The sequence below is a fragment of the Fundulus heteroclitus genome, chromosome 12 (genome assembly GCF_011125445.2).
Source record: "Fundulus heteroclitus isolate FHET01 chromosome 12, MU-UCD_Fhet_4.1, whole genome shotgun sequence".
NCBI lineage: Eukaryota > Metazoa > Chordata > Actinopteri > Cyprinodontiformes > Fundulidae > Fundulus > Fundulus heteroclitus.
Genome location: NC_046372.1, coordinates 15535601 through 15547636, shown reverse-complemented (window position 1 = coordinate 15547636; position 12036 = coordinate 15535601).

The window sequence follows — 12036 nt, the reverse complement described above, 5'->3', positions numbered from 1 at the left end:
CCACTATTTCAGGGGCCTGCGACCTTTACAGTCTAAATAGTCATTTTGCCTACAGTCCACTAGAATTAAGCTCGTTCAGAGCCGCAAATGTTGCCTGGCCTTTTGAAAAAAGACAAGTTATAATTTGTGATAAAGATCTCTGTAGGAAATATGTTGTCATTGTTAAAGAAACATCCTTTTATGTCTATTTTGAGGTCTGAAAACATAGTATGGACGGGATGTTGATATCTGTGGATAACCAACTTAATGAAGAAATATTGATTTAAAATTAAATATTACTGGCACCTTTAGCATCATTCTGTTGTGACAGTTAAAAGCAACCAGTCCAAGAAAAAGTTGCTAAAACCTGTATTCATTATCATTATTACATTTAAATACCATAATAAAAATATAACTTGTAGCCAAAGTTAATAAGAGCCACTGTGGAAGGTCCAAAGAGCCACTTGCGGCTCCAGAGCCACAGGTTTCAGACCCCTGGCCTATTTGAATCAAAAGTAAAAGTTATTTATTTACAGTTTCAATAATGATGCATATAAATAATATGTCTCAATGTATTTATTTCTCTTTTAATTGCATAAAAAAACTTATCTAGTATTATGAAAACATTGAGAAATCGTTGATAGTGTAGCAATAAAGTATGACATCACCCTGTGATGTCCAGCAGGGGGACCAATGAAGCCATTCATTGTGCATCTGACTAGTTCTGTTGGATGCAAACGATTTTCCCCTTTCTCTTCTTTTGCTGATTGCTGGGTGAAATGTAAAATGCATTTTCTGTAGAAGATTATACATATATATACAGTCATTTTAAATAAATAATTAAAAAACATATTTCAGCAACCCAATTCACTAAGTAAAATGCATTAAATAAATAAAATACACAATGACAGATGTCTTCAAGCCTTTATTTCTGTTAATAATTATGATTTTCTACCTACAGCTAATAAAAAACAAGACATGTAATTGTTTTAGGTCAGGATAGAACAGTGTTGGTACTGTTGACTTGCAGCAAGAAGCTCCTGGGTTCAAGTCCCTGCCTGGGGTCTTTCTACATGGATTTTGAATGTTCTCTTTGTACATGTGTGGGTTCTCTGCAGGTACCCTGGCTACTACCCACAGTCCAAAATCATGACTGTTAGGTTAATTGGTCTCCCCAAGTTGACATTATTTGGTAACACATAATATATATAGAAAGATCAATGTATTTTCCCAGACATTATATTCTAACTCAGTTTTGTTACATCTGTTGATGTTTTTGGTTTCTAAAGTATTCATTCAGAGAACTATGTCACAGGAAATTGCAGAGCCACTTGCACACTTGAACATCTCCAAAAATGGCTGCAGAAGTTGAAAGGGAGGGATTGTTTTCTATTATAAATGAAGGTGCATCTTATTTTCCATTTAAATATGAAGGTTTCAGAGTCTGGAGGGTCTGAGGAGAAACAGAGTCCAGCTTGTTCGAGGTTCAGTTTGAAATTTCCACTTTGGACTTGTCATCAGGTGGTGTTGGTGCCCTGTGTTGACTGAGTCCAAAATTAGCACAGCTATCAGCCACAAAGTAGAAGAGCACATTATAGATGCAGTACCACCAGCCCTACTCATTGTTGCACGCCTAACTTGGCTTCTTCCTTCTTGTATTATCATTTTTGTGATCTGACTAGCCTAGAAATGCCCGGAAGAGAGAACCGCCTCCTGGGCGATGCTTTAGCCCCCGTCTCCCCCACCCCACGCCCTGTTTGCAACACACACACACACACACACACATATATATATATATATATATATATATATGGGGTCACCTGGTGGTTAGAATCACCGCTCTTGCACTCTGAGAAGGCTCCAAGTTCCAAGTACCCGGTACCAACTATCAATCTATCTATCTATCTATCTATCTATCTATCTATCTATCTATCTATCTATCTATCTATCTATCTATCTATCTATCTATCTATCTATCTATCTATCTATCTATCTATCTATCTATCTATCTATCTATCTATCTATCTACAGAGAGAGAGAAGCAGAGACGAGGCCTCTCAGTTGAGCGAGCTTCCAGGGATTCCCCGGGGTCCGTATAGCAGCCAACGATGTCAAAATACACCGCTGCTCCCTCGGGCTGTTTACAGAGTTAGAATTTACACCTTTATATGAGATTTTCTCCCTCGGCGAGGGTGAGGAGAACACTTTCATTAAAAATATTTTAAACTGCAGTGAAATGGATGGATGGACACTTCAGAGACAAAACTTAACAGTTTTCAGTGTTGAAATGAGAGAAAGCCTCAATAAATCTACGGATCTGATACAGCGAATCTGGGTATAGAAAGCTGAGGTGCCCTTTGTTTCCTTCAGCCGTGGTTCATGGTTTGTAAAACCATCCATCCATTTTCTAACGCGTCTATCCCTCATGGGGTCGTGAGGGGTTGCTGGCGGGGTACACCCTGGACAGGTCGCTAGTCTATCACTGGGTTTGTAAATCATAAAATTGTATTTTGGTTGGGCCCACTCCAGACTGAAAACACTTCTATTATCCCTGGTCTACACCACCAGTTAAAAAAAGGGAAAATTATACATAATTGATTTGAGTTCTGTGGAAATTGCTGCAGCTGAATTCAGTATTTCTTAGTTGTTATTCATATTATTGTTAATGGTATTCTATTGCCAATTGTATTGTTGTTTTAATATTTTTTTTTAATCAAACCTAGTCTCATTTATTATTTTATCTTCCTGTGATGTGATTGTTGTGAAGCATTTTGGTTAACTGAGGTTGTCGAAAACGTGCTATATAAATAATGAACTTACTTACTTACTCTGTTCATAGTGGTCCTAAATGTTAAATGTCATCGCTCTTCAGTTTTTCACTTCCTTCTACCTTCCAATTTCTCCTCACCCCGTGGCCAATCACTGAAAATGGAAACTAGACTGAATTTATAAAGAGCTTTTCCAGTCATACTGACCACTCAAAGCGCTGCACGCTATAGCCACATTCACCCAATCACACAAACTAATGTGCACACATTCATACACCCGCAGATCGGGTAGGCAACTAGGGGTTAAGTGCCTTGCCCAGGGGCATATCAACGTGTGTTGGGGGAAGCTGGTATTGAACTCACATTCTTCTAATTGCAAGACAACTACTCAACTCATTGAGTCGCCCAAAAAGCAGCGAGTTCACTCAGCAGAGCCAGAGGAAGCCGGGCTGGCCCTGATGAAAACCACATAGCACTTTTTTTTATTTTGATTAGCTGTAATCCCTTATCATCAAAATAAACAAAGATAAAGACTTGAAATATATAATTCTCTATGTAATGAATAAGTCTGTGCAGGTTTTTCTTTTTACATCAGATCACTGAAATAAATCAACTTTCCAATTTTTTTTTTTTTTTTTTTTTGAGGGGGGGGGATTTACTGAGGCGCATTTGCATGACAAAATATTTTAAGAATCAAATGTTTCGGTATTGTAACGCAAGTTCCTGTTTTTTACTGAGCTACTGAGTTGCATGTGCTCCCTCACTCATTCACACAGCAACTAAAATGTGTTCGTGTCACAAAAAAAAAAAAAAAAAAAAAAAAAGATGAGGTGCAAAGTCATGTGCAAAATACTTAAAAATTAAAACCTGTTAAAATTCACCAGGCTCCTCGTTTCTGGTTGATGTGCAACACTCCTTCATGCCCACATAACTCCCACATAATAAACACATTCAACTAAGTAAGGTGTACAGGGAGGTTTTGCCCAAACACATTGCGTCGCTGCATTCAAATAACACAGAGCAGATACATATTGCAATCACACAGAAAGGGTTTCAGTCAAACAAGGAGGTTTGCATAATGTTAAGGAAAGAAAAACGCTCACACATCTGCATGTGAGCTGCTCGCAGTTTTCGCTGAACCCCCACTGGACATAATGACTGACCTGTGCCCCAACAGGCATGTGAGTGGAAAACTACTGCCTCTCTTGGGCTCAGTCAGTTCAGGTTAAATTTTGGTTGTTTTACACGCTCACCTGCTGACTGAAAAAAATCTCCCAGCTGCTTTGCCTTGCCCTCAGAGGCTTTATGAAGGAATATGTGAGCTCACACTTTATAAAAACACATTAAAAAGGCGAATATTCCTATTCTCTCTGCATGCCGGATTGGAGGCTAAATTTCCATCAAACATTAATCGGATTGTAACAGTGTCTGAAGAATGATTCATAAAACTGATGGAGAGGAAGCATAGCTAACTTTGCCTTTTTAAATACTGAGTTACACCCGCAGCTAAGATATTGTTTAGAATTATTTTGAACTTTGACAGGATGCCATTTCAAAGTTTGAGAATAACTATAAGCATCTTCTTTCTGTGGTTTCGAGTAAATTATTGAAACAAATAACTTTACAGTTAAACCTTTTTTATTTAACTGTTTATTATTAGATGAAGAAGTTTATTATTAGATGAAGAAACATCATGTCAAGATTAAAAACACATTTGTTTAGAATTGCCTTTGACTGTTCTAGGTAAACTGTTTATGTTCTTTTTTGTTTCTACATTCTATTCCTACTTGCTTTTATTCTGTTTTATTTTCCTATATTTTAATCATGTAAAGCACTTTTCATTGTCTCTGTACTGAATTGTGCTATATAAATAAATTTGCCTTGCCATGTGATGTTCAAGAACTTGCCGAAAAATGTCACTTGTTTGTGCGTCCATCGAATTTTTCTTATTCTGTGGTATTAGGAGTCACGCTGCGCCGCACAAAGAGCAAGACCCTTGTGTTGATGACTCAAGTTTCTTTCTTGTTTACTGCTGGGGTAGTTTATTTAGTGCCAACACAACAGCTGCACTTTAAAACGCTGACTTTTGTCTTGGGTGTGTATGCAAAAAGCAGAGCTCAGTTTTCACTTACAACCTGGAGAGTAAAGGTTGTGTTTTGGCTGCTCGGAGATTCGAGGAAACACACCAAGGTCCAGATGACCTCCTGACTAGAAGGAAGCTTCTCTGACCAAAACCACCACCAAAAAAAAAAAACAAGAAAAAAAATTAAACAGAGAAAGAATTTTCTATTGATGAGCCACTGAATGTGTACATTAATGGAAACAAGCAAGTACACACTCTTTCTAGGGTTTTATTTTATAACAACATAATAATATAACAATCTTGACTCTACCAGTTTAAATTAATATAAATCTGACCTCAAGTATACAAAAAAACAACACATTCCAAATCAGTTTATTTCTCCTTATGAATCAAACGTGAAGCACAAGAAAGGCTGTATGTTTTAAGTAAGTATAAGTATGGTTTAACAGCATGTAAAATAACGAGCCATTTTCTGCATGACCCTATCAGTAGAGAAGATTTGGTCCATTCTTGTTCAGAACAACTCTTCAGTTCTCATTGATGAGAGAACTAAAAGTGAGCAAGATTTTCTTGAAATCAGTGTGTGTGTCCTTGATTTGAGCAGGTAAGTAGGATTATCTGCCAATCGAATGAGTATTTTGTCCCCTAAAACAAGATAATTAGACATACTGCACTTGAAATAAGATAATGGAGACGTGTTGTTCCAGTTTTAAGTGCAAAAATCTTATTCCGCTGTCAAGAATAGGGTAAATGTTACTTACTTTTAGTCCCCTTTTTGCAGCCTACACACAAAGACGTCATGGTCAACTCAATGACTGCAAGGTGTTCAGGTCCGGATGCTGCCTAACAAGCCCAAGTCATCAAACCCCCACCACCTTGCTTGATAGCTGACGTGTGGTGCCTCGCTACTTTGAGCCGATCCGCACAAAATACATTGTTTCAGAGGGGATGGGTGGGTATTCAGCGGTTCATGTACAATGGACAAGTGGGTACAGCCTGGATGGTTGAATATAACAGGGTAACACAGATATAAACAGGACCAACAGTCCTCCATGCACACTCTCATGCCTTGGGACAATTTAGAGTGGCACATTAACCCGCCGTTTATGACGGTTGACTTTGGACTCCAGACGTACCTGGAGAGAGTTCACACATGTACAGAGAGGGTAGGAGATGCAGGAAAATCCCTGCTGGGAATCAAACCAAAGACCTTCTTGCTGCGAGGCAACCATGCAGGCCCAAACTCGAGTCGTTTTCTTTTTAAAGATAAGAGTCTGTCTTCTGGTAACTCCTCCAAATACACCACTGTTGCTCAATCTTCTTCTACTTTTCCTGACATCTAACCTGGGAACCGAGGCGCGTTGAATCTGAGTCGGCGTTGTTGTTGCTTTTGTGTCGTTTCTCTGAGCGATGCACGATCTGACCCCAGGGAGAACGTATATTTGAAGTCTACGTTTCTGGGAAGACTGGCAACTGTCTGAAGCATTTTCCGCTTACAAATAATCTTTCTCATTGTAGAACAATGACCCAAATATAGTTTGGAAACAGCTGCATCGCAAATCTGATTGAATAAAGTTAAAAAAAAAAAAAACATAAACAAATACAGACACAAAGGTGTGCCAGTGCAACTTCAAATAAGGAAGGAAGTTTAAAATAAACGTTTAATCAACGGTGAAGCGGCAAAACTTTCCACACGTTGATTGAGTGCTGGGTGTTTTTTTCCGTGATAAAGCTAGGAAACTATCTTCCCAACTATCTTGCTGGAATTGTGACAAGGTTGCTTTAACAGAAGGAGCCCTTTTTTTTATCTGACTGATACTGATGTTGCTGCCGGGTGAGAGGTAGAGATAAAGGTGTAGAAATCACACATATGAAAGAGGGCAAAGCTCTAAGGACACATTGGAGCCATTTTAGTGAAGCGTGTCGTCACAGGAATGACATATCTTATGTTGATGAACAGAAAGTTTGGATTTTAAAATTACTCAATGAGATTAATGCAAAGAAAACAGCAGGATTCAGCCTTGGAGCCGTTTTAAAGAAGATTGGGGGGGGGGGGGGTTAGGGCTTATCCTAGTCTTTGACAATGAAATGCTTGCTCACTCCTACAGATCCACCAATAATTTGTCTAAACCAGCATAGACATGGGGAAAAAAAACAGGAAGATCACAATACGTCCACTTGAATGGGATTTTCAATAAACAAAGCTTCCACACTTTGAATGTCCTTTCAGTTTTATTTGATTATCGTAAAGGTTATGAATACCTCTCGTAGCAGGCTGCTTTACAACTTCACCCTATAGGGGCTATAATTAGGATAATGTGGACATGATTAACTGTGACTTTAAATGTCAGAGCTGGCATTAAGCATGCTGAACTGTTGACCTCAGCTAGATGAGTGTATCAATTAGAGTCGAAGTAGACAGAGAGTAGAACAACTGAGTTAAAATGGCCAAAGTTTTATAAGGCCGCCTGTTGTCCTGAGGTGACAGCGGGTTGGAAAAGTACAGAGGGAAAGCATTTGGATTCAGACCTGAGCAGAATGAGGAGGAACCAGTTTGTGTAACTGCTGTAAAAACCCATGTGCACTAGCCTAACTCATCTCCCCTGCAAGAAAAAAAAATGACACCCCCCCCCCCCCCCCCCCTCAGATCTAAACTTCCCTTTTTTGTTTTTAGCCACAATAAAACTAAAGATAAAGAACTTGTACGATCGGCTTTCTGAAGATGCCGCCTGCTGCTGGGACTCTTGTTGCAGATTTTATTTTTTCTGAGCGCTTGCCAGCAAAATCCTCATGCTCCTGAAGAGAAACCAGAGCATAAAGAAGAAAGCAAAATCTGGTTTCAAATCTGGAGTCTGTGTAACGTCATACCACATCTTTCTTTTTCTTTTTTTTTTGTTGTTGCTGTTGCCCTTTGCACAACACAAAACAGAGACTGTTGTTGCCATCAGAGGATTGATGTACATTCAGACAGTCTGTGACGTGAATGTAAACTGCCGGTAAGCGCGTGAGTCTCAGCAAACGTGTGAAATACCCGGACAGAAGGAAGCAACAGACAAAACTATGCAGCATCATTTAGGATTTAATTATTTCACAATATATGTATGACTGTGTTTCCAACTAAATTAATACAAAAATATTCCAGCTCAATGAGAAATACCCAAGTTAGTATCTACATTATGTTACAAGAGGACATTTTAAATCTCACGACTTGCAAGTATTGTAATGAACTTTGTGAAATCAAAACTGCAAAAATCGTTTTATTTTTTTTTAAATGGCAACATAAATTGTAAGATAAATATTTTTCCTGGAGGAGTTCAGGTCAAGTGCCAAAATCGCAAAGACTTGTAGAATCTTCCATACTTATGGGTACTTCTGATAAAGACGTGTAGAAATCCTCAAAATAAATCAATAACACATTGAATAAAAAATATTTAAAGAAAAAAAAATACCAAATTAAAAAAGCAATTTTAAAGTGTCACACTTATTGGCACTCCATATATCTCCTTCAAAGGAAGTCTGAATTTCAATTAAACAGTTTTAATCTGTCTATAAAAAGGTTTAGTTAATGACGCTCAGTTTCCTTGGATCTGACTTGTGCTGAGGCCCATTTCCAGAGAACCTTGATCAGTACAGTGCTCTCTCTGCAGGGCTCAAGCAATAGGCAGAAACAAAATGTGCCAGACAGTGATAATTGGTTTCTACCAATAAAGAAAGAAAGTCACTCTACCTGCTGAAATTAGCATCCAGCTCATATTAAAAGGGCGAGGGGGGGGGGGGGGGGGGGGAGACTTTATGTTTCATAACATCCATAGGGGCTACTCAACAAAACTTTTAAAATGTTGGCCAGGTGAATAGACTATAATGGAATACCTTTATTGCCATTGCATTGAAAGTGCATACAAAATAATAATAATAGTTTAACTCCACTCCACTCCAGCAACTCCACTTTTAACAATATTATAATTAATTAATAAATCTGAAACATTTTAGCAGCAATGACCTCTTGCATAACAGCAAAAAAACACTTGGATTAAAACTGTTAAAAGGAGAATGGGAAATGTATAACTAATAAAACAGCCTGTAACAGTAAAAAAAACAGTAGTAAATAAAATGAATGCATAGCAGGATTGTAATTTTTTCGTGTCAAATTAAATAGACAAAAGAAAACATTTGCAGTGTAGACATCAGACATGTTCAAATCAGGTTGCAGGTCAGTTTGTCACAAGCCTTATGAGTGTTTTGCACAGTGTCTGTCTGTGTTTGGGGGGCTTTTCACCTCCTCCCAGGTGAAAGAAGTTCAAAAGAGGGGTAGAACAGGTAAGTAGGGTCCTTGCTGATGCTTTTGGCTTCCAGCCATTTTAAGCATGTGTGTTATCCTCCAGTTTTGGGAGCTGAGTTCTTGCAACCTTCTGTGTGCTGGAGACGATGCTCTGAAGGGCCTTTCTCTCAACAGCAGAGCAGATGTGAAATCATGTGGAGATGCAATATGTTAAGATGCTCTCAACAGAGGAGCAGTAGAAAGTTATCAGCATCTCCTGGCTGCAACCTTGGAAAGAACAGTCGCTGATCCACCTTCTTCCCCTGAGCTCAGTGATGATGGTCCATGTGAGGTTCTCAGAGACGTGCACTCCCATAAACCTGATGTTGGACCCTTTCACCATTTCTCCATTGATGAAGATCAGAGTGTCATCTGCAGCTGGAATTTTTTTTAGTTGAGACCTGCTCCAATGTCTTCTCTGTATTGAGCGACAGGTTCCTCTTAGAGCGCCAACAGACCCGAGTTTACACTCTGTAGTAAAGAGAATAGGCCCAAGGACTGAACCCTGTGGTACTCCACAAGTGACACTAGAGTTTGAAGATTTATTATTAACATGAACAAACTAGAATGTGAGCGATAAGATTTAAACCAGCCTAAGGTTTTTCCCTTAATCCATCAGTATTGTATGTTCAAGTCTTTCTAGGAGAATATGGTGATTAACTGTATCAAATGCAGCACTGAGATCTAACAGGACAAGTACAGACACAAGTCCATTATCTGAGGCCATGAGAATATCATTAGTGACCTTCACCAGAGCTGTTTCAGTGCAATGATGAGCTCTGAAGCCTGACTGAAACTTCTCAAGTAGGTCATTACTTTTTAAATGTTTACATAGCTGATTAGCAACTACTTTCTCAATAATTTTAGATAAGAAAAGAAGATTATATATAGGTCTGTAATTTAAGTTATCTTGATTAAGAGAAGGTTTCTTGAGTAAAGGTTTAATAACAGCTACTTTAAAAGCCTGTGGTACACATCCATTTACTAAGGATAGATTAATCATGTCTAAAATGTGGGCATCAATCAAAGGGAATACTTCCTTAAATAGCTTGGTTAGGAATGGGTCTAACATACAAGCTGAAGGTTCAGATGAAGCTAAAATTTTAGATAGCTCAGAAAGCTCTAATGCCTCTAAACAGTTCAAGCACCAACCAGGTTTTAAAGATTCCTCCAATGCTGCCTCACTTACTGAGGACTAGGTACTCATGTTTGGGAGGATGCCAATGATTTTATTTTTAATGGAATCAATTATATTAATGAAGAATCCCATATAATCATTACTGCTAAGAGCTAAGGGAATGGATGAATCAACAGAGCTATGACTCTGGGTAAGTTTGGCAACTGACCCGAGAGATATCTAGGATTATTTTTATTCTCCCACATTGATTATATAAAAAAAAAAAACTGCTCTAACTCTGCGAAGGGTCTTTTTATACAAAACAGTAGACAGATTAGGTAGGATTCCTCTTGATGTGTAGAGTGCTATTTTCTCTCCATTTTCCTAATGTTGTGCGTCAAAGAACGCAGCAGATCGTAGCCACAGCCTTGAGAAGATTGTGAAGCAAAACCCAATCAACAGTTTGTGGGAGACAGCGTCAAAGCCGCATTACATCTAGGCTTTCCAGTGTGCTAGAATAAATAATAGTTTTTATTACAAGTATGTTCTGAAGCATTTGGACTTATGCACAAACGGCTTTTGTTGTATTTCCCAAAGATGACTTTTATGTTATGGTTTACCGAATGTTAAAATATCTGTTTGTTAGTTTATCCCTGTTTCCCAAAAAAGTATATGCTTTAATAAATGCATGTTTAGCGTTTACAGAACACACAGGTATCACACAGGATCATTTTATCAGTTTATGCTCAGCCTTGTTTGTTAATTCAACTGGATGAAAATTATTAATAGCGAAGGCTGTCATAGAACAAAGCATTTAATTTAAATATTTCCTGTCAATTTCACGTGTATTCATGTGGAGCCCTATGGCAGAACCCTCTGAAGCCTATGGTTTGTGTTTATATAACAATAGCAATCCTGGTCCTGACTCACATGCAGCTGCTGCAAGGGAGCTACTTTCTAAAAGCGAAGCTTATTTAATAAGTTACTGTACAGCTCCTCCCTGATTTGTTTATTTTATCACCTGTTTGTTTCCTGACTAAAAGTCCCATTTTAATTAACAAAGAAAATCTATCTGAATGAGTACAATTGACACCAAAGTGTTACAGAAATAACAAAGCAACGAAAACAAATATCATATTCAATACTGGTCCCCCAGCTCGAGCCTCTGTAATAATGTTAATGATCACCAGAGGGTTATTTGCCAGCCCTTTTCTTCTGCGTTTTAAATGAAGGTAGACTGATTCGGCTTTATCTTCAGCTTTGGCTCAGTGATTTCAGCCTCGGATGATGTTTCAAGCTTTAATAAGCGGCTGCACATCGACTTCAAACTGATAGTTTTGCTGTTTGTATTTTACTGGAAATGTATGACAGTAAAATACTAAACAGCAGCACATTAGTGTGAAGGAATAAATGGCTTGTAAATGGCTTGTACTTGTATAGCACTTTAACTAGTCTTGACGACCTCCAAAGCGCAGCAGTAAAAGTGATACGTTGCTAGGAAAATGGATACAAGCTTGTGTTCAGCCCCTATGCTCTGATGATCCCGAAAAAAAATTCAGTTTGACATATACTTTTCACATGACATCATGAATATCGTAATAAAACTTAAAGAAAACACATGAAATCACACCTGACCTCCACACATTTGACCAATAAAGGGCGATCTGCTATGATCCAAACATAGCATGAAAGTTTTAAGAAAGTTTTGGACCTTGCCATGAAGCTTGTTGTTTTGTTTCTGAAGTTGCTTCTTGACTTTCAACTTCCTTCA